The 21535-nt window shown below is 41.2% G+C and overlaps 1 protein-coding gene across 2 annotated transcripts in view; it reads right to left on the bottom strand.

The window, feature by feature from the left end:
- Nucleotides 1–21535, bottom strand: part of CILP (cartilage intermediate layer protein) — a 163238-nt gene that overhangs the window by 15801 nt on the left and 125902 nt on the right. The window lies entirely within an intron of this gene.

Genomic DNA, 21535 nt, shown 5'->3' with positions numbered 1-21535 from the left:
TTCCTTTCGGATTAGCCACTGCGCCAAGGATTTTCACAAAGGTACTAGGGTCCCTTCTAGCTGTGCTAAGACCAAGGGGCATTGCCGTAGTACCTTACTTGGACGACATTCTGATTCAAGCGTCGTCCCTTCCTCAAGCAAAGGCTCACACGGACATTGTCCTGGCCTTTCTCAGATCTCACGGATGGAAAGTGAACGTGGAAAAGAGTTCTCTATCTCCGTCAACAAGGGTTCCCTTCTTGGGAACAATAATAGACTCCTTAGAAATGAGGATTTTTCTGACAGAAGCCAGAAAAACAAAACTTCTAGACTCTTGTCGGATACTTCATTCCGTTCCTCTTCCTTCCATAGCGCAGTGCATGGAAGTGATAGGTTTGATGGTAGCGGCAATGGACATAGTTCCTTTTGCGCGCATTCATCTAAGACCATTACAACTGTGCATGCTCAGTCAGTGGAATGGGGACTATACAGACTTGTCTCCGAAGATACAAGTAGATCAGAGGACCAGAGACTCACTCCGTTGGTGGCTGTCCCTGGACAACCTGTCACAAGGGATGACCTTCCGCAGACCAGAGTGGGTCATCGTCACGACCGACGCCAGTCTGATGGGCTGGGGCGCGGTCTGGGGATCCCTGAAAGCTCAGGGTCTTTGGTCTCGGGAAGAATCTCTTCTACCGATAAATATTCTGGAACTGAGAGCGATATTCAATGCTCTCAAAGCTTGGCCTCAGCTAGCGAGGGCCAAGTTCATACGGTTTCAATCAGACAACATGACAACTGTTGCGTACATCAACCATCAGGGGGGAACAAGGAGTTCCCTAGCGATGGAAGAAGTGACCAAAATCATTCTATGGGCGGAGTCTCACTCCTGCCACCTGTCTGCTATCCACATCCCAGGAGTGGAAAATTGGGAAGCGGATTTTCTGAGTCGTCAGACATTGCATCCGGGGGAGTGGGAACTCCATCCGGAAATCTTTGCCCAAGTCACTCAACTGTGGGGCATTCCAGACATGGATCTGATGGCCTCTCGTCAGAACTTCAAAGTTCCTTGCTACGGGTCCAGATCCAGGGATCCCAAGGCGGCTCTAGTGGATGCACTAGTAGCACCTTGGACCTTCAAACTAGCTTATGTGTTCCCGCCGTTTCCTCTCATCCCCAGGCTGGTAGCCAGGATCAATCAGGAGAGGGCGTCGGTGATCTTGATAGCTCCTGCGTGGCCACGCAGGACTTGGTATGCAGATCTGGTGAATATGTCATCGGCTCCACCATGGAAGCTACCTTTGAGACAAGACCTTCTTGTTCAGGGTCCGTTCGAACATCCGAATCTGGTCTCACTCCAGCTGACGGCTTGGAGATTGAACGCTTGATCTTATCGAAGCGAGGGTTCTCAGATTCTGTTATCGATACTCTTGTTCAGGCCAGAAAGCCTGTAACTAGAAAGATTTACCACAAGATTTGGAAAAAATATATCTGTTGGTGTGAATCTAAAGGATTCCCTTGGGACAAGGTTAAGATTCCTAAGATTCTATCCTTCCTTCAAGAAGGATTGGAAAAAGGATTATCTGCAAGTTCCCTGAAGGGACAGATTTCTGCCTTGTCTGTGTTACTTCACAAAAAGCTGGCAGCTGTGCCAGATGTTCAAGCCTTTGTTCAGGCTCTGGTCAGAATCAAGCCTGTTTACAAACCTTTGACTCCTCCTTGGAGTCTCAACTTAGTTCTTTCAGTTCTTCAGGGGGTTCCGTTTGAACCCTTACATTCCGTTGATATTAAGTTATTATCTTGGAAAGTTTTGTTTTTGGTTGCAATTTCTTCTGCTCGAAGAGTTTCAGAATTATCTGCTCTGCAGTGTTCTCCTCCTTATCTGGTGTTCCATGCAGATAAGGTGGTTTTACGTACTAAACCTGGTTTTCTTCCAAAAGTTGTTTCTAACAAAAACATTAACCAGGAGATTATCGTACCTTCTCTGTGTCCGAAACCAGTTTCGAAGAAGGAACGTTTGTTGCACAATTTGGATGTTGTTCGCGCTCTAAAATTCTATTTAGATGCTACAAAGGATTTTAGACAAACATCTTCCTTGTTTGTTGTTTATTCCGGTAAAAGGAGAGGTCAAAAAGCAACTTCTACCTCTCTCTCTTTTTGGATTAAAAGCATCATCAGATTGGCTTACGAGACTGCCGGACGGCAGCCTCCCGAAAGAATCACAGCTCATTCCACTAGGGCTGTGGCTTCCACATGGGCCTTCAAGAACGAGGCTTCTGTTGATCAGATATGTAGGGCAGCGACTTGGTCTTCACTGCACAGTTTTACCAAATTTTACAAGTTTGATACTTTTGCTTCTTCTGAGGCTATTTTTGGGAGAAAGGTTTTGCAAGCCGTGGTGCCTTCCATTTAGGTGACCTGATTTGCTCCCTCCCTTCATCCGTGTCCTAAAGCTTTGGTATTGGTTCCCACAAGTAAGGATGACGCCGTGGACCGGACACACCTATGTTGGAGAAAACAGAATTTATGTTTACCTGATAAATTACTTTCTCCAACGGTGTGTCCGGTCCACGGCCCGCCCTGGTTTTTTAATCAGGTCTGATATTTTATTTTCTTTAACTACAGTCACCACGGTATCATATGGTTTCTCCTATGCAAATATTCCTCCTTAACGTCGGTCGAATGACTGGGGTAGGCGGAGCCTAGGAGGGATCATGTGACCAGCTTTGCTGGGCTCTTTGCCATTTCCTGTTGGGGAAGAGAATATCCCACAAGTAAGGATGACGCCGTGGACCGGACACACCGTTGGAGAAAGTAATTTATCAGGTAAACATAAATTCTGTTTTTGAGGTGAATATTCCGGGCTACTTTATACCAGGTGATTAAGACTCTGTCTCCTCACTAGCAGACAGACTTAATCACATGATACAAACAAACTGTTTATCAGAGAATACTCATAATCAGACTAAAGAAACAGCAATCGGATTGCTGATCATTACAAGAATGCAAGCTCAATCCTATTGACTAATTGGATCAGCCAATAGGATTGAACTTCAATCCTATTGGCTGACTGCATCAGCCAATAGACTTTTTCCTACCTTAATTCCGATTGGCTGTAGGTAATTTATTTAATTAATTTAATGATAGTGTAGTGTTAGGTGTAATTGTAATTTAGGTTACTATTTATTTTACAGGTAAATATCTACTTATTTTAACTAGGAAGTTATTAAATAGTTAATAACTATTTAATAACTATTCTACCTAGTTAAAATAAATACAAAGTTGCCTGTAAAATAAATATAAATCCTAAGATAGCTACAATGTAACTATTAGTTATATTGTAGCTAACTTAGGGTTTATTTTATCAGTATTTAGTTTTAAATAGGATTAATTTATTTAATAGTAGTAATTTTATTTTGTGTTATTTATATTTAAGTTAGGGGGGGTTAGACTTAGGGTTAGACTTAGGTTAAGGGGTTAATACATTTAATATAGTAGCGGCAACGTTGGGGGCGGCAGATTAGGGGTTAATAAATGTAGGAAGGTGTCAGCGATGTTAGGGACAGCAGATTAGGGGTTAATAAAATTTAACTAATGTTTGCGAGGCGAGAGTGCAGCAGTTTAGGGGTTAATATATTTATTAAAGTGGCGGAGATGTCCGGTCGGCAGATTAGGGGTTAAACATTTTAGTTAAGTGTTTCCGATGTGGGGGGGCTCGGTTTAGGGGTTAATAGGTAGTTTATGGGTGTTAGTGTACTTTTTAGCACTTTAGTTAAGAGTTTTATGTTACAGCATTAGCCCATAAAACTCTTAACTACTGACATTTAAATGCGGTAGGAGTCTGGACAGGAGAGGGTCTACCGCTCACTTTTTCAAGCAATTGTAATACCGGCGTTAGGAAAATCCCATTAAAAAGATAGGATACGCAATTAATGTAAGGGGATTTGCGGTATGCGAAAATCGTGGAAAAAAAAGTGAGCGGTACATCTGTACCTGCCTGACTCGTAATACCAGCGGGCGTTAAAAAGCAGCGTTGGGACCTCTCAACGCTGCTTTTTAAGGCTAACGCAGGACTCGTAATCTAGCCGATAGGATGGACACAAGGCTGATTATGAGGGTTAGGAAAGCGACCAGGTAAATAATTAAGGACCCGAAAAAAATGCAGTATAAAACAGAGTATAAAAAGACCAAGCTGGGGGGGGGGGGGCGGAGCTGGCTCTGCATCTGAGCGGTCGTACTTCACATCATCTCTTGCTGTATTTCTCAGATTTATACATTTTAGACCGCTCAGAGCAGACAATTTTTCCCTGAACAGTTGTGGATTGTGAAGCAGTATACTATCGGCACTTCTGAAAGCTTGGGAGACCTGAGCAGTGGTAAATTTCACGACCCTAAGCACTGAGACCGCCGCAGCAACAATGGAGAAGGCGCCATCTTGTTAATCAGACTAGGCTGGCATTCCTATATTGAGTACAACTCCCTCATCGCAGCAACAGTAGGGACTTTGCAATCCCTTCAGTATGGATGGACATCTATCATACTCAGCAGTTGCTGACTTACTAACAGCCTTTGAGCTGAAAATGGACAGATGCTTTGAGGACCTATCGCGGTCGCTACATGCGGAGCTAGCCAGTGAGGATGCGGGACATGAGGAGCCGGAGACTGAGCTGTGCATCTGGAGCGCTACTTTTAACGCTCAGGATCCAACTCAGACGGAACACGCTGTCGTCCTTGACATGAAATTAAATAAGACGACGCCCCTGACAAAGGCTGATTACCGTAGGGAAAAATCTCATATAGCACTTCAACTTGATCGTGCTACCGCTTCCCGACATTTAGGACTCAAGCCTCTTTCCCGACACCTAAGACCTCTTACGAACTTGCAGCTAACGTCTGGTAGCTGGGGTTCCCCAGCTTAAGGGTCTCTTTTCAGATACAATAATCTGCCCTACACTCTCTCTTATTCAATCAACGCCAGGCTCTTACAACTTAGAGCTGGAATAGGCTATCTTTTTATGAGCCGGGCTTGGTCTGTCACTCATGGCCGTAAGTAACTCTCCACACTCTCGGATTATCAGACTAAGCTCCCATACAGGCGAATAATATGGACTCTCTTTTCTATGCTGTATTGATAAAAGGACTGTGAGATATAACAGATTTCGAATGGCACCATCTACCCAGTCCCTATATGACATTATTAACAGCCCTTACCATTGGCATAGTAGGGTATTCACAACGGTCACTTTTACTGCCACACTAGACTCCTTTTGGGTTGTTTCTATAAACCTGAGCTGTCTTATATATGTCCCTAGCTTCTGTTTCCATAAAAGTTACTAGTTTTGTTATGTACCTTTATATCTCTTATGTACAGTAGGCTTACGGACATTTCACATCCTGTATATAATTATTAGTATAATAGCACTATGTAATCAAACAAGTTTTATTAGTTAATCCTTATAATAACTAACTAGATTATCCCATAACGGGAGTGGCTTGGGGTGCAGCAACTACTCCTCCATTAACACCACGACTTCCGTAGTCAAGGCTGTCTCTGATTTATCCATAAGAGGGAGCTATGTTTTCTTCCTATCACTCCCGCGCTCTGCCTGCGGACGGGACAGAGGTAGAGGTTCAGTTTGGAGATATATTAGCTACCTCAATTTAACATTATCACAGCCATCATTACGATGTGATTATATTTAAACAGCATTATATAGATATCAATTAGCTCTTTTAAGTGGGCTGAGGGAAGTAGTTGATATATTTATTACGCAACACCCCACGTCTCAAATATCTACTCTGCTTTTTCCTTAGGCCACAGAATATTGTGTTAAGGTTTTTGCGGTATGTCTGGCCATAGCATTTATAAGAGGTCCCAGCACGTCTCTATTCTGTGAAATACACTCCACCGGAAAGCTTTTGGTTTGGCTGTAATGTACAGTATTCTTATAATGGTTACTGGAGGGTAGTGTTTGACTTAGTTTTCTGTGATATTTACACCAGTGGCCCCCCTCTTGATATTGAATGTTGCTCTCAATGAATATTTTAGCTCCTATACTCCATACACATCATACTGTTAATGTGGCTCCAGGGTATTCACATTTATAACTCCCCTCCCCATAACTAAACTGCTACAAAGTACACTAAACACCCATAAACTACCTATTAACCCCTAAACTGAGGCCCTCCCTCATCGCAAACACTATAATAAATGTATTAACCCCTAATCTGCCGCTCCCGACATCGCCACAAGTAAAAAAATTAACTCCTATTTCGCCGCTCCCCAACATTGTCACCACTATACTAAAGTTATTAACCCCTAAACCGCCACCCTCCCGCATCACAAACACTATTTAAATATTATTAACCCCTAATCTGCCGTCCGCCCACATTGCCGTCCGCTATACTAAAGTTATTAAGCCCTAAACCGCAAGCCACTATAAAAAACCTATTAACCCCTAAACTGAAAGCCCCCCCACAACCAAATATACTAAATAAAACTTAACCCCTAAACCGAAAGCCCCCCACATCGCAATAAACTAATTTAAACTAGTAACCCCTAAACCTAATGCCACCCTAACTTTATATTAAAAGTACAATTTCCCTATCTTAAATTAAATTAAAACTTACCTGTCAAATAAAAAAACTAAGTTTAAACTAACAATTAAACTAATATAACTGATAAACTAAAATTAAACTAACTAACTACCAATTAAATTAAACTAAACTTCACATTAAAAAAATCTTACACTACTTTACATTACAAAAAGTATCTAATTACAAAAAGAAATAAAGTTACAAAAAATAACAAACACTAAATTACAAAAAATAAAAAAAACGAAATTATCAAAATTAAAAAAGAATTACACCTAATCTAATAGCCCTATCAAAATAAAAAAGGCCACCCAAAATAAAAAAAAAACCTAGCCTACAATAAACTACCAATGGCCCTTAAAAGCGCCTTTTGTGGGGCATTGCCCCAAAGATATCAGCTCTTTTACCTGTAAAAAAAACCCTACAAAGACCCCCCCAGCAGTAAAACCCACCCCCCATCCAAACCCCCAAAATAAAAAATCTAATTAAAAAAAAACTTAAGATACCCATTGCCCTGAAAAGGGCATTTTTATGGGCATTGCCCTTAAAAGGGCATTTAGCTCTTTCTTTTACTGCCCAGACCCTAAATCAGCCAATATGATTTAAGCAGCTCTCATGCTATTGGCTAATTCAAATTAGCCAATAGAATGAGAACTGCTTAAATCCTATTGGCTGATTTGAACATGGATGAAGATTGAAGAGGCCGCCTGGATGAAGACTTCTCTCCGCTTGGATCAGGATGTCAACGCCGGTATGAACATTTAAGAGGCCGTCTGGATGAAGACTTCGCCGGGATGAAGATCGTTCAAGCGGGACTTCAAAAACTGTAAGTGGATTGTCAGGGGGTTAGTGTTAGGCTTTTTTAAGGGTTTATTGGGTGGGCTTTATTTTTTAGTTTAGGGTCTGGGCAGTAAAAGAGCTAAATGCCCTTTTAAGGGCAATGTCCATGCAAATGCCCTTTTCAGGGCAATGGGTAGCTTAGGTTTTTTAGATAGTTTTTTTGTATTATTATTTTGTAGGTTTGGGTGGGTGGGGGTTTGTAATGTTAGTGGGTCTTTGTAATTTTTTTTCAATAAAAGAGCTGATATCTTTAGGGCAATTCCCTACAAAAGGCCCTTTTAAGGGCCATTGGTATTTTATTCTAGATTAGGTTTTTTATTTTGGGGTGTTTTTTATGGGTATTAGGATAGGAATAATTTCACATTGGCAAGAGTCCATGAGCTAGTGACGTATGGGATATACAATCCTATCAGGAGGGGCAAAGTTTCCCAAACCTCAAAATGCCTATAAATACACCCCTCACCACACCCACAATTCAGTTTAATGAATAGCCAAGTAGTGGGGTGATAAAATAAGAAGTAAAAAAAAAGCATACAAAAAAGAGGAACTGGAAATAAAATTGTGCTTTTTATACAAAAATCATAACTACCATAAATAAGGGTGGGCCTCATGGACTCTTGCCAATATGAAAGAAATTAATTTATCAGGTAAGTTCTTATATAAATTATGTTTTCTTTCATGTAATTGGCAAGAGAGAGAAAGGGAGGGATAAAATAAAAACAGCTAATTCCGCTGAAAAATTAAATCCACACAGAAAAATAAGTCTTTCTTAAAAAATTTCACATAAATTTCAAGAAAAAAACTTAAATCATAAGCAGAAGAATCAAACTGAAACAGCTGCCCGAAGAAATTTCTTACCAAAGACTGCTTCAGATGAAGCAAATACATCAAAATGTTAACATTTAGTAAATGTATGCAAAGAAGACCAAGTTGCTGCTTTGCAAATCTGATCAACCGAAGCTTCATTCTTAAAAGCCCAAGAAGTGGCGACTGATCTAGTAGAATGAGCTGTAATTCTCTGAGGCGGAGACTGTTCCGCCTCTACATAAGCCTTGTGAATCAAAAGCTTTAACCAAGATGCCAAAGAAATTGCAGAGTCTTTCTGACCTTTCCTAGGACCAGAAAAAACAACAAATAGATTAGAAGTCTTCCTGAAATCTTTAGTAGCTGCGACATAATATTTCAAAGCTCTTACAACATCCAAAGTATGTAGAGATTTTTCAAGAGTATTCTTGGGATTAGGACACAAGGAAGGAACAACAATTTCCCTACTAATGTTGTTAAAATTCAAAACCTTAGGAAGAAATTTAAACGAAGTCCGCAAAACAGCCTTATCCTGATGGAAAATCAGAAAAGGAGACTCACAAGAGAGAGCAGATAATTCAGAAACTCTTCTAGCTGAAGAGATAGCCAAAAGGAACAACACTTTCCAAGAAAGTAGTTTAATATCCAAAGAATGCATAGGCTCAAAAGGAGGAACCTGCAAAGCCTTCAGAACCAAATTGAGACTCCATGGAAGAGAGATTGATTTAATAACAGGCTTGATACGAACTAAAGCCTAAACAAAACAGTGAATATCAGGAAGATTAGCAAATTTTTTTATTTGTGAAATAAAACAGAAAGAGCAGAGATTTGTCCCTTCAAAGTACTTGCAGACAAACCTTTATCCAAACCATCCTGAAAAAAACTGTAAAATTCTAAGAATTCCAAATGAATGCCTAGAGAATTTATGAGAAAAACACCATGAAATATAGGTTTTCCAAACCCAATAATAAATCTTTCTTCTGTTAAGTGTGATCAGTCCACGGGTCATCATTACTTCTGGGATATTACTCCTCCCCAACAGGAAGTGCAAGAGGATTCACCCAGCAGAGCTGCATATAGCTCCTCCCCTCTACGTCACTCCCAGTCATTCTCTTGCACCCAACGACTAGATAGGATGTGTGAGAGGACTATGGTGATTTTATTTAGTTTTATTCCTTCAATCAAAAGTTTGTTATTTTTTAATAGCACCGGAGCGTGTTATTCCTTCTCTGGTAGAATTTGAAGAAGAATCTACCAGAGTTTTTACTATGATTTTAGCCGGAGTAGTTAAGATCATATTGCTGTTTCTCGGCCATCTGAGGAGAGGTAAACTTCAGATCAGGGGACAGCGGGCAGATTAATCTGCAAAAAGGTATGTAGCAGCTTTTATTTTCTGACAATGGAATTGATGAGAAAATCCTTGTTAAACGTTTTTGCTAGAATGTAAAATCGTTTTCATTTCTGAGGTACTGGGTGAATAAAATGTTTGGGCACTATTTTTCCATTTGGCAGTTGCTTGATCTAATTCTGACAGTTTACTGATCTCTCTCACTGTTGTGTGTGAGGGGGAGGGGCCTTTTTTTGGCGCTTTTGCTACGCATCAAAAATTTCAGTCAGAAGCTCATTGTTTTTCCTGCATGTTCCGGTTCATCTCTACAGAACTCAGGGGTCTTCCAAACTTGTTTTGAGGGAAGTAATCTTCACAACAGAGCTGTGAGATTGTAGTTGACTGTGATAAAAAACGTTTATTCTTTAACTTTTTTTTTCTGCCATCAGGGTTAGTTATTCTTTGCTAATGGGAACAAGCCTTTGCTAAAATTGTGGTTTGTTTTACAAAGATTGATGCTGTAACCTTTTCTGTTTATTAATTTCAACTGTCATAAATCTTTCTGTGCTTCTTAGGCACAGTACGTTTTTCATTATATTTTACTTGAATAATATTTCCAAGTTGCAAGTTTAGTTGCTAGTGTGTTAAACATGTCTGATTCAGAGGAAGAGACCTGTACTATTTGTGCTAATGCCAAAGTGGAGCCCAATAGAAATTTATGTACTAACTGTATTGATGCTACTTTAAATAAAAGTCAATCTGTACAAATTGAACAAATTTCACCAAACAACGAGGGGAGAGTTATGCTGACTAACTCGCCTCACGTGACAGTACCTGCATCTCCCGCTCGGGAGGTGCGCGATATTGTGGCGCCCAGTACATCTGGGCGGCCATTACAAATAACATTACAAGATATGGCTACTGTTATGACTGAGGTTTTGGCTAAATTACCAGAGCTAAGAGGCAAGCGTGATCACTCTGGGGTGAGAACAGAGTGCGCTGATAATGCTAGGGCCATGTCAGATACTGCGTCACAACTTGCAGAACATGAGGACGGAGAGCTTCATTCTGCGGCTGACGGTTCTGATCCAAACAGATTGGATTCAGATATTTCAAATTTTAAATTTAAGCTGGAAAACCTCCGTGTATTACTAGGGGAGGTGTTAGCGGCTCTGAATGATTGTAACACAGTTGCAATACCAGAGAAAATGTGTAGGTTGGATAAATATTTTGCTGTACCAACGAGTACTGACGTTTTTCCTATACCTAAGAGACTAACTGAAATTATTACTAAGGAGTGGGATAGACCCGGTGTGCCGTTCTCACCCCCTCCGATATTTAGAAAGATGTTTCCAATAGACACCATCACACGGGACTTATGGCAAACGGTCCCTAAGGTGGAGGGAGCAGTTTCTACTTTAGTTAAGCGTACCACTATCCCGGTGGAGGATAGCTGTGCCTTTTCAGATCCAATGGATAAAAAGTTAGAGGGTTACCTTAAGAAAATGTTTGTTCAACAAGGTTATATATTGCAACCCCTTGCATGCATTGCGCCGGTCACGGCTGCAGCGGCATTCTGGATTGAGTCTCTGGAAGAGAACATTAGTTCAGCTACTCTGGACGACATTACGGACAGGCTTAGAATCCTTAAGCTAGCTAATTCATTCATTTCGGAAGCCGTAGTACATTTAACTAAACTTACGGCTAAGAATTCCGGATTCACCATTCAGGCGCGCAGAGCACTGTGGCTAAAATCCTGGTCAGCTGATGTTACTTCTAAGTCCAAATTACTTAATATACCTTTCAAAGGGCAGACCTTATTTGGGCCCGGTTTGAAAGAAATTATCGCTGACATTACAGGAGGTAAGGGCCACGCCCTACCTCAAGACAGAGCCAAACCTAAGGCTAGGCAGTCTAATTTTCGTTCCTTTCGGAATTTCAAAGCAGGAGCAGCATCAACTTCCTCTGCTCCAAAACAAGAGGGATCTGTTGCTCGCTTCAGACAAGGCTGGAGACCTAACCAGTCTTGGAACAAGGACAAGCAGGCCAGGAAACCTGCGGCTGCCCCTAAGACAGCATGAATTGAGGGCCCCCGATCCGGGATCGGATCTAGTGGGGGGCAGACTTTCTCTCTTCGCCCAGGCTTGGGCAAGAGATGTCCAGGATCCCTGGGCGCTAGAGATAATATCTCAGGGATACCTTCTGGACTTCAAATACTCTCCTCCAAAAGAGAGATTTCATCTATCAAGGTTGTCAACAAACCAAACAAAGAAAGAGGCGTTTCTACGCTGCGTTCAAGAGCTCTTGTTAATGGGAGTAATCCATCCAGTTCCACGGTCGGAACAGGGACAAGGGTTTTATTCAAATCTGTTTGTAGTTCCCAAAAAGGAGGGAACTTTCAGACCAATCCTGGATTTAAAGATCCTAAACAAATTCCTAAGAGTTCCATCGTTCAAAATGGAGACTATTCGGACAATTTTACCTATGATCCAAAAGGGTCAGTACATGACCACAGTGGATTTAAAGGATGCTTACCTTCACATACCGATTCACAAAGATCATTACCGGTACCTAAGGTTTGCCTTCCTAGACAGGCATTACCAGTTTGTAGCTCTTCCATTCGGATTGGCTACAGCTCCAAGAATCTTCACAAAGGTTCTGGGTGCTCTTCTGGCGGTACTAAGACCGCGGGGAATCTCGGTAGCTCCGTACCTAGACGATATTCTGATACAAGCTTCAAGCTTTCAAACTGCCAAGTTTCATACAGAGTTAGTACTGGCTTTTCTAAGGTCACATGGATGGAAGGTGAACGAAAAGAAAAGTTCACTCGTTCCACTCACAAGAGTTCCCTTCCTGGGGACTCTTATAGATTCTGTAGAAATGAAGATTTACCTGACAGAGGACAGGTTAACAAGACTTCAAAGTGCTTGCCGCACCCTTCATTCCATTCAACACCCGTCAGTGGCTCAATGCATGGAGGTAATCGGCTTAATGGTAGCGGCAATGGACATAGTACCCTTTGCACGCTTACACGTCAGACCACTGCAACTGTGCATGCTAAGTCAGTGGAATGGGGATTACTCAGACTTGTCCCCTTCTCTGAATCTGGATCAAGAGACCAGAAATTCTCTTCTATGGTGGCTTTCTCGGCCACATCTGTCCAGGGGGATGCCATTCAGCAGACCAGACTGGACAATTGTAACAACAGACGCCAGCCTTCTAGGTTGGGGTGCCGTCTGGAATTCTCTGAAGGCTCAGGGACAATGGAGTCAGGAGGAGAGTCTCCTGCCAATAAACATTCTGGAATTGAGAGCAGTTCTCAATGCCCTCCTGGCTTGGCCCCAGTTGACAACTCGGGGGTTCATCAGGTTTCAGTCGGACAACATCACGACTGTAGCTTACATCAACCATCAGGGAGGGACAAGAAGCTCCCTAGCAATGATGGAAGTATCAAAGATAATTCGCTGGGCAGAGTCTCACTCTTGCCACCTGTCAGCAATCCACATCCCGGGAGTGGAGAACTGGGAGGCGGATTTCTTAAGTCGTCAGACTTTTCATCCGGGGGAGTGGGAACTTCATCCGGAGGTCTTTGCCCAAATACTTCGACGTTGGGGCAAACCAGAGATAGATCTCATGGCGTCTCGACAGAACGCCAAGCTTCCTCGTTACGGGTCCAGATCCAGGGATCCAGGAGCAGTCCTGATAGATGCCCTGACAGCACCTTGGGACTTCAGGATGGCTTACGTGTTTCCACCCTTCCCGATGCTTCCTCGATTGATTGCCAGAATCAAACAGGAGAGAGCATCAGTGATTCTAATAGCACCTGCATGGCCACGCAGGACTTGGTATGCAGACCTGGTGGACATGTCATCCTGTCCACCTTGGTCTCTACCTCTGAAACAGGACCTTCTGATACAGGGTCCTTTCAAACATCAAAATCTAACTTCTCTGAAGCTGACTGCTTGGAAATTGAACGCTTGATTTTATCAAGACGTGGGTTTTCTGAGTCAGTTATTGATACCTTAATACAGGCTAGGAAGCCTGTTACCAGAAGGATTTACCATAAGATATGGCGTAAATACCTATATTGGTGTGAATCCAAAGGTTACTCTTGGAGTAAGGTTAGGATTCCTAGGATATTGTCTTTTCTACAAGAAGGTTTAGAAAAGGGTTTATCTGCTAGTTCATTAAAGGGACAGATCTCAGCTCTGTCCATTCTGTTACACAAACGTCTGTCAGAAGTTCCAGACGTCCAGGCTTTTTGTCAGGCTTTGGCCAGGATTAAGCCTGTGTTTAAAACTGTTGCTCCACCATGGAGTTTAAACCTTGTTCTTAATGTTTTACAGGGCGTTCCGTTTGAACCCCTTCATTCCATTGATATAAAGTTGTTATCTTGGAAAGTTCTATTTTTAATGGCTATTTCCTCGGCTCGAAGAGTCTCTGAGTTATCAGCCTTACATTGTGATTCTCCTTATTTGATTTTTCATTCGGATAAGGTAGTTCTGCGTACTAAACCTGGGTTCTTACCTAAGGTAGTCACTAACAGGAATATCAATCAAGAGATTGTTGTTCCTTCTTTGTGCCCAAATCCTTCTTCGAAGAAGGAACGTCTACTGCACAACCTGGACGTAGTCCGTGCTCTAAAATTTTACTTACAGGCAACTAAGGAATTTCGACAAACGTCTTCTCTGTTTGTCGTTTAATCTGGTCAGAGGAGAGGTCAAAAGGCTTCTGCTACCTCTCTTTCTTTTTGGCTTCGTAGCATAATTCGTTTAGCTTATGAGACTGCTGGACAGCAGCCTCCTGAAAGAATTACAGCTCATTCTACTAGAGCTGTGGCTTCCACTTGGGCCTTCAAGAATGAGGCCTCTGTTGAGCAGATTGCAAGGCTGCAACTTGGTCTTCGCTTCATACTTTTTCCAAATTTTACAAATTTGACACTTTTGCTTCCTCGGAGGCTATTTTTGGGAGAAAGGTTCTTCAGGCAGTGGTTCCTTCTGTATAAAGAGCCTGCCTATCCCTCCCGTCATCCGTGTACTTTTGCTTTGGTATTGGTATCCCAGAAGTAATGATGACCCGTGGACTGATCACACTTAACAGAAGAAAACATAATTTATGCTTACCTGATAAATTCCTTTCTTCTGTAGTGTGATCAGTCCACGGCCCGCCCTGTTTTTAAGGCAGGTAAATATTTTTTAAGTTATACTCCAGTCACCACTACACCCTTGGCTTCTCCTTTCTCGTTGGTCCTTGGTCGAATGACTGGCAGTGACGTAGAGGGGAGGAGCTATATGCAGCTCTGCTGGGTGAATCCTCTTGCACTTCCTGTTGGGGAGGAGTAATATCCCAGAAGTAATGATGACCCGTGGACTGATCACACTACAGAAGAAAGGAATTTATCAGGTAAGCATAAATTATGTTTTCTTGAAACAGACTTACGAGCCTGTAGTATAGTATTAATCACTGAGTCAGAGAAACCTATATGACTAAGCACTAAACGTTCAATTTCCATACCTTCAAATTTAGCGATTTGGGATCCTGATGGAAAAACGGCCCTTATAATAGAAGGTATGGTCTTAAAGGAAGTGGCCAAGGTTGGCAACTGGACAAATGCGGACAAGGTCCGCATACCAAAATCTGTGAGGCCTTGCTGGTGCTATCAGAAACACATGCGATTGCTCCAATATGATCTTGGAGATCACCCTTGGAAGGAGAACTAGAGGCGGAAAAATTTAAGCAGGTTGGTAAAACCAAGGAACTGCTAACGCATCCACCATCTGCGCCTGAGGATCCCTGGACCTGGAAAGGTACCTGGGAAGCTTCTTGTTTACATGGGAAGCCATCAGATCTATTTTGGGGAGACCCCACATCTGTACAATCTGACAAAATACATCAGGATGGAGAGACCACTCCCCTGGATGTAAAGACTGACGACTGAGATAATCCGCTTCCCAATTGTCTACACCTGGAATATGTATTGCAGAAATTAGACAGGAGTTGGATTCCGCCCAAAAAAGTATCTAAGGTACTTCTTTCATCGCTAAAGGACTGCGAGCCCCCACTTGATGATTGACATATGCCACAGTTGTGATAGTGCCTGTCTGAAAATGAATGAGTAATTCTCTCTTTAACATCGGCCAAGCCTGAAGAGCCCTGAAAATAGCACAGAGTTCTAAAATATTGATTGGTAACCTTGCCTCTTGAGGATTCCAAACTCCTTGTGCTGTCAGAGACCCCCAGACAGCTCCCCAACCTGTGAGACTTGCATCTATTGAAATCACAGTCCAGGCAGGACTAACAAAAGAGGCCCCTTGAATAATCCGATGATGGACTAACCACCAGGACAGAGAGAGTTGAATGCTGGGAAGTATATCAACTGTGATACCCAAGTATAATCCCTGCACCATTGATTCAGCATGCAAAGCTGCAGAGGTCTCATATGAAAATGAGCAAAGGGGATCGCGTCTGATGCTGCAGTCATGAGACCTAAAACTTCCATGCACATAGCCACTGAAGGGAATGATCGAGACTGAAGGTTTTGACAGGCAGAAACCAATTTAATTCGTCTCTTGTCTGTTAAAGACAAATTCATGGACACTGAATCTATCTGGAAACCTAAAAAGGTGACCCTTGCTGAGGAATCAAGGAACTCTTTGATAAATTGATCCTCCAACCATGTCTTCGAAGAAACAACACAAGTTGATTTTTGTGAGATTCTGCTAAATGATAAGATTGAGCCAGTACCAAGATATTGTCCAAATAAGGAAACACCGCAATACCCTGCTCTCTGATAACAGATAGAAGGGCACGAGAACCTTCTAAAGATTCTTGGAGCTGTTGCTAGGCCAAATGGGAGAGCAACAAACTGGTAATGCTTGTCTAGAAAAGAGAATCTCAGAAACCGATAATTGTCTGGATGAATCGGTATATGATGATACGCATCCTGTAAGTCTATTGAGGACATGTAATGACCTTCCTGAAAAAAAGGCAGAATAGTCCTTATAGTCACCATCATGAAAGTTGGGACTCTTACAAAATGATTAAAAAAACTTCAGATCTAGAACTGGTCTGAAAGAATTTTCCTTCTTCGGGACAATGAATAGATTTGAATAAAAACCCAGACCCTGTTCCAGAAATGGAACTGGTACAATCACTCCTGAAAGCTCTAGATCTGAAACACATTTCAGAAAAGCCTTTTCACAGAGTTTTCACCGGAAGCAACTCGCATCATAACACAATTTTGTGCCAAACAACCCAGCGTCAACTAAGATGCAGGAAATGACGAACTTGCGTCATGACGCAGGAAATGACGAACTTTCATCATGACCGACGCACATTCGTGCCCAGAAAAAATTCTTGCGCCAACAATACAGCATTTTGCGCCCTCGCGAGCTTAATTTGCCCGCAAGTTTTCCAAGAAAAAACAAGTCAAATTGAAAAAAGACTATAACCCAGGTAAGACAATATTCCTAAACATGATTCCAATAATGAAACTGCTGGACAGCAAAGGGAAATACACAAAGACCTGACTCATGGCAAATATAAGTAAAATACATATATTTAAAACTTTACATTAATACATAAAGCGCCAAACCATAGCTGAGAGTGTCTTAAAATAATGATACATACTTACCGAAAGACACCCATCCACATATAGCAGATAGCCAAACCAGTACTGAAAGCTATCAGCAGAGGTAATGGTATGTAAGAGTATATTGTCGATCTGAAAATGGAGGTAGGATAGGAATCCCTACAACCGATAACAAAGAACCCCTGAAAAGATTTCCCGCGAGGAAAACCATAAAATCAAACAGGCAATACTCTCTTCACATCCCTCTGACAAACACTGTACCCTGAGAGGAATTGGGCTTCAGAATGCTTAGAAGTGCTTATCATAGAAGAAATCATAAAAATCAAGCACAAACTTACTTCACCACCTCCATAGGAGGCAAACGCCTAGATTTAGAGTTTTGTCAGTAAAGACCCGTGTAGCTAACAATGCTTTTTTTCCCAGCGCACCCTTAAGACAATGCTGGTATTTAGAGTTGTCTGAGTGGCTGCGTTAGGCTCAGAAAAGGGAGCGTTGAGCAGAATTTACCTTCCCTTCAACTCTCAATACCAGCGTTGCCTACAGTAGCGGTAAGCTGAAAAAATGTGCTTGTGCACGATATCCCCATAGGAAACAATGGGGCTGAGCTGGCTGGAAAAAAACCTAACACCTGCAAAAAAGCAGAGTTCTCTAAGTCTACACCTAACACCCTAACATGAACCCCGTGTCTAAACACCCCTAACCTTACACTTATTAACCCCTAATCTGCTGCCCCCGCTATCGCTGACACCTGCATTATATTATTAACCCCTAATCTTCCGACCGGACACCGCCGCCACCTATATTATCCCTATGAACCCCTAATCTGCTGCCCCTAACATCGCCGACACCTACATTATATTTATTAACCCCTAATCTGCCCCCCCCCCAACGTCGCTGCAACCTAACTAAAAGTATTAACCCCTAATCTGCCGACCGGACCGCGCCGCCACTATAATAAATGTATTAACCCCTAAACCGCCGCACTCCCGCCTCGCAAACACTAGAGTAAATTGTAGTAACCCCTAATCTACCCTCCCTAACATCGCTGCCACCTACCTACCATTATTAACCCCTAATCTCCTGCCCGCAACGTCGCCACTACTATAATAAATGTATTAACCCCTAAACCTAAGTCTAAGCCTAACCCTAACACCCCCCTAACATAAATATAATTTAAATTAAACTAAATAATATTCCTATTATTAAATAAATTATTCCTATTTAAAACTAAATACTTACCTATCACATAAACCCTAATATAGCTACAATATAACTAATAGTTACATTGTATCTATTTTAGGATTTATATTTATTTTACAGGCAACTTTGTATTTATTTTAACTAGGTACAATAGCTTTTAAATAGTTAATAACTATTTAATAGCTACCTAGTTAAAATAATTACAAAATTACCTGTAAAATAAATCCTAACCTAAGTTACAATTAAACCTAACACTACACTATCATTAAATTAATTAAATAAATTACCTACAATTAGCTAAACTAAAATACAATTAAATAAACTAATCTATAATACAAAAGCAAACAAACACTAAATTACAAAAAATAAAAAAATATTACAATAATTTTAATCTAATTACACCTAATCTAAGCCCCCTAATAAAATAAAAAAGCTCCCCAAAATAAAAAAATTCCCTACCCTATTCTAAATTACAAAAGTAATCAGCTCTATTACCAGCCCTTAAAAGCGCTTTTTGCGGGGCATTGCCCCAAAGTAATCAGCTCTTTTACCTGTAAAAGAAAATACAATACCCCCAACATTACAACCCACCACCCACATACCCCTATTCTAACCCACCCAAACCCCCCTTAAAAAAACCTATCACTAACCCCCTGAAGATCTCCCTATCTTGAGTCGTCTTCACTCAGCCGAGCCGAAGTCTTCATCCAATCCGGGCGATGTGATCCTCCATCCGATAGTCTTGATCCAAGCGGCAAAGAATAGGTCCTCCATCCGGGCGAAGTCTTGATCCAAGCGGCAAAGAAGAGGTCTTCCATCCCGGCGATGGAATCAGCCAATCAGATTTTTCCTACCTTAATTCTGATTGGCTGATAGAATCCTATCAGCCAATCGGAATTCGAGGGACGCCATCTTGGATGACGTCCCTTAAAGGAACCTTCATTCGTCGTTAGTCCGTTGGGGAAGGAGGATGTTCTGCGTCGGCGGGATGAAGATGGATCCGGAAGACAGAAGATAGAAGATGCCGCTTGGAAGAAGACATCGCCCGGATGGAAGACCTCTTCTTTGCCGCTTGGATCAAGACTTCTACCGGATGGAGGATCACATCGCCCGGATTGGATGAAGACTTCGGCTCGGCTGATTGAAGACGACTCAAGGTAGGGAGATCTTCAGTCGGTTAGTATTTTTTTTACAGGTAAAAGAGCTGATTACTTTGGGGCAATGCCCCGCAAAAAGCCCTTTTAAGGGCTGGTAATAGAGCTGATTACTTTTGTAATTTAGAATAGGGTAGGGAATTTTTTTATTTTGGGGGGCTTTTTTATTTTATTAGGGGGCTTAGATTAGGTGTAATTAGATTAAAATTATTGTAATATTTTTTTATTTTTTGTAATTTAGTGTTTGTTTTTTTTGTAATATAGTTTAGTTTATTTAATTGTATTTTATATTAGATAATTGTAGGTAATTCATTTAATTAATTTATTGATAGTGTAGTGTTAGGTGTATTTGTAACTTAGGTTAGGATTTATTTTACATGTAATTTTGTAATTATTTTAACTAGGTAGCTATTAAATAGTTAATAACTATTTAATAGCTATTGTACCTAGTTAAAATAAATACAAAGTTGCCTGTAAAATAAATATAAATCCTAAAATAGATACAATGTAATTATTAGTTATATTGTAGCTATATTAGGGTTTATTTTCTAGATAAGTATTTAGTTTTAAATAGGATTAATTTATTTAATAATAGGAATATTATTTCGTTTAATTTAAATTATATTTATGTTAGGGGGATGTTAGGGTTAGGCTTAGGTTTAGGGGTTAATAACTTTATTATAGTAGCGGCGGCGTTACGGGTGGGAGATTAGGGGTTAATAATTGTAGGTAGGTGGCGGCGATGTTAGGGAGGGCAGATTAGGGGTTAATAATATCTATTATAGTGTTTGCCAGGCGGGAGTGTGCGGCAGTTTAGGGGTTAATACATTTATTATAGTGGCGGCGAGGTCCGGTCGGCAGATTAGGGGTTAATACTTGTAGTTAGGTAGCGGCGACGTTGGGGGGGGGGGCAGATTATTGGTTAATAAATATAATATAGGTGTCGGCAATGTTAGGGGCAGCAGATTAGGGGTTCATAGGTATAATGTACGTGGTGGCGGTGTCCGGTCTGCAGATTAGGGGTTAAAAAAATGTATTATAGTGGCGGCGATGTGGGGGGGGCTCGGTTTAGGGGTACATAGGTCATTTATGGGTGTTAGTGTAGTTAAGAGCTTTATATTCCGGCGTTAGCCCATAAAACTCTTAACTACTGACTTTTTTTGTCGGTAGGAGACTCCAAATACCGGCATTAGGCAGATCCCATTGAAAAGATAGGATACGCAATTGGCGTAAGGGGATCTGCGGTAGCCTGGAGTCGCGGTAAGGAAGTGAGCGTTAGACCGTTTCCTGCCTGACTCTAAATACCTGCGGGCGGCCAAAAGCAGCGTTAGGACCCCTTAACGCTGCTTTTGACGGCTAACGCAGAACGCTAAATCTAGCTGAAAGTTTGTAAAACTGAATTTTGGGTGTGGTGAGGGGTGTATTTATAGGCATTTTGAGGTTTGGAAAACTTTGCCCCTCCTGGTAGGATTGTATATCCCATACGTCACTAGCTCATGGACTCTTGCCAATTACATGAAAGAATGAGCTGTTTATCTCAGGGCAATGCCCTACAAAAGGCCATTTTAAGGGCTCCCCAAAAGGCCCTTTTAAGGCCCTTGGTAGTTTATTCTAGATTAGGCTTTTTTATTTTGGGGTGGTTTTTTTTTAAAAAAAGGGTATTAGAATAGGAATAATCTTTATTTTTTGGGATAATTTCGTGGTTTTTTTTGTAATGGTAGGTTTTTTTATTTTTGTGATTTTAGTGTTTTTTTATTTTTTGTAATGTTAGATTTTAGTGTAAGGTAGCTTATGTTTTATTTCACAGGTATGTTTGTATTTATTTTAACTAGGTAGTTATTAAATAGTTAATAACTATTTACTAACTAGTCTACCTAGTTAACATAAAACCTAAGCTAGCTACAATATAACTATTAGTTATATTGCAGCTAGCTAAGGTTTTATTTTACTGGTAAGTATTTAATTTTAACTAGGTATTATTTAGTTAATAATAGTAACTTTTATTTAGATTTAATTTCATTATGTTGAAGTTAGGGGGTGTTAGCG

This window comes from Bombina bombina, chromosome 6 (genome assembly GCF_027579735.1).
Source record: "Bombina bombina isolate aBomBom1 chromosome 6, aBomBom1.pri, whole genome shotgun sequence".
NCBI lineage: Eukaryota > Metazoa > Chordata > Amphibia > Anura > Bombinatoridae > Bombina > Bombina bombina.
This window is presented reverse-complemented; position numbering and strand designations above follow the sequence as displayed.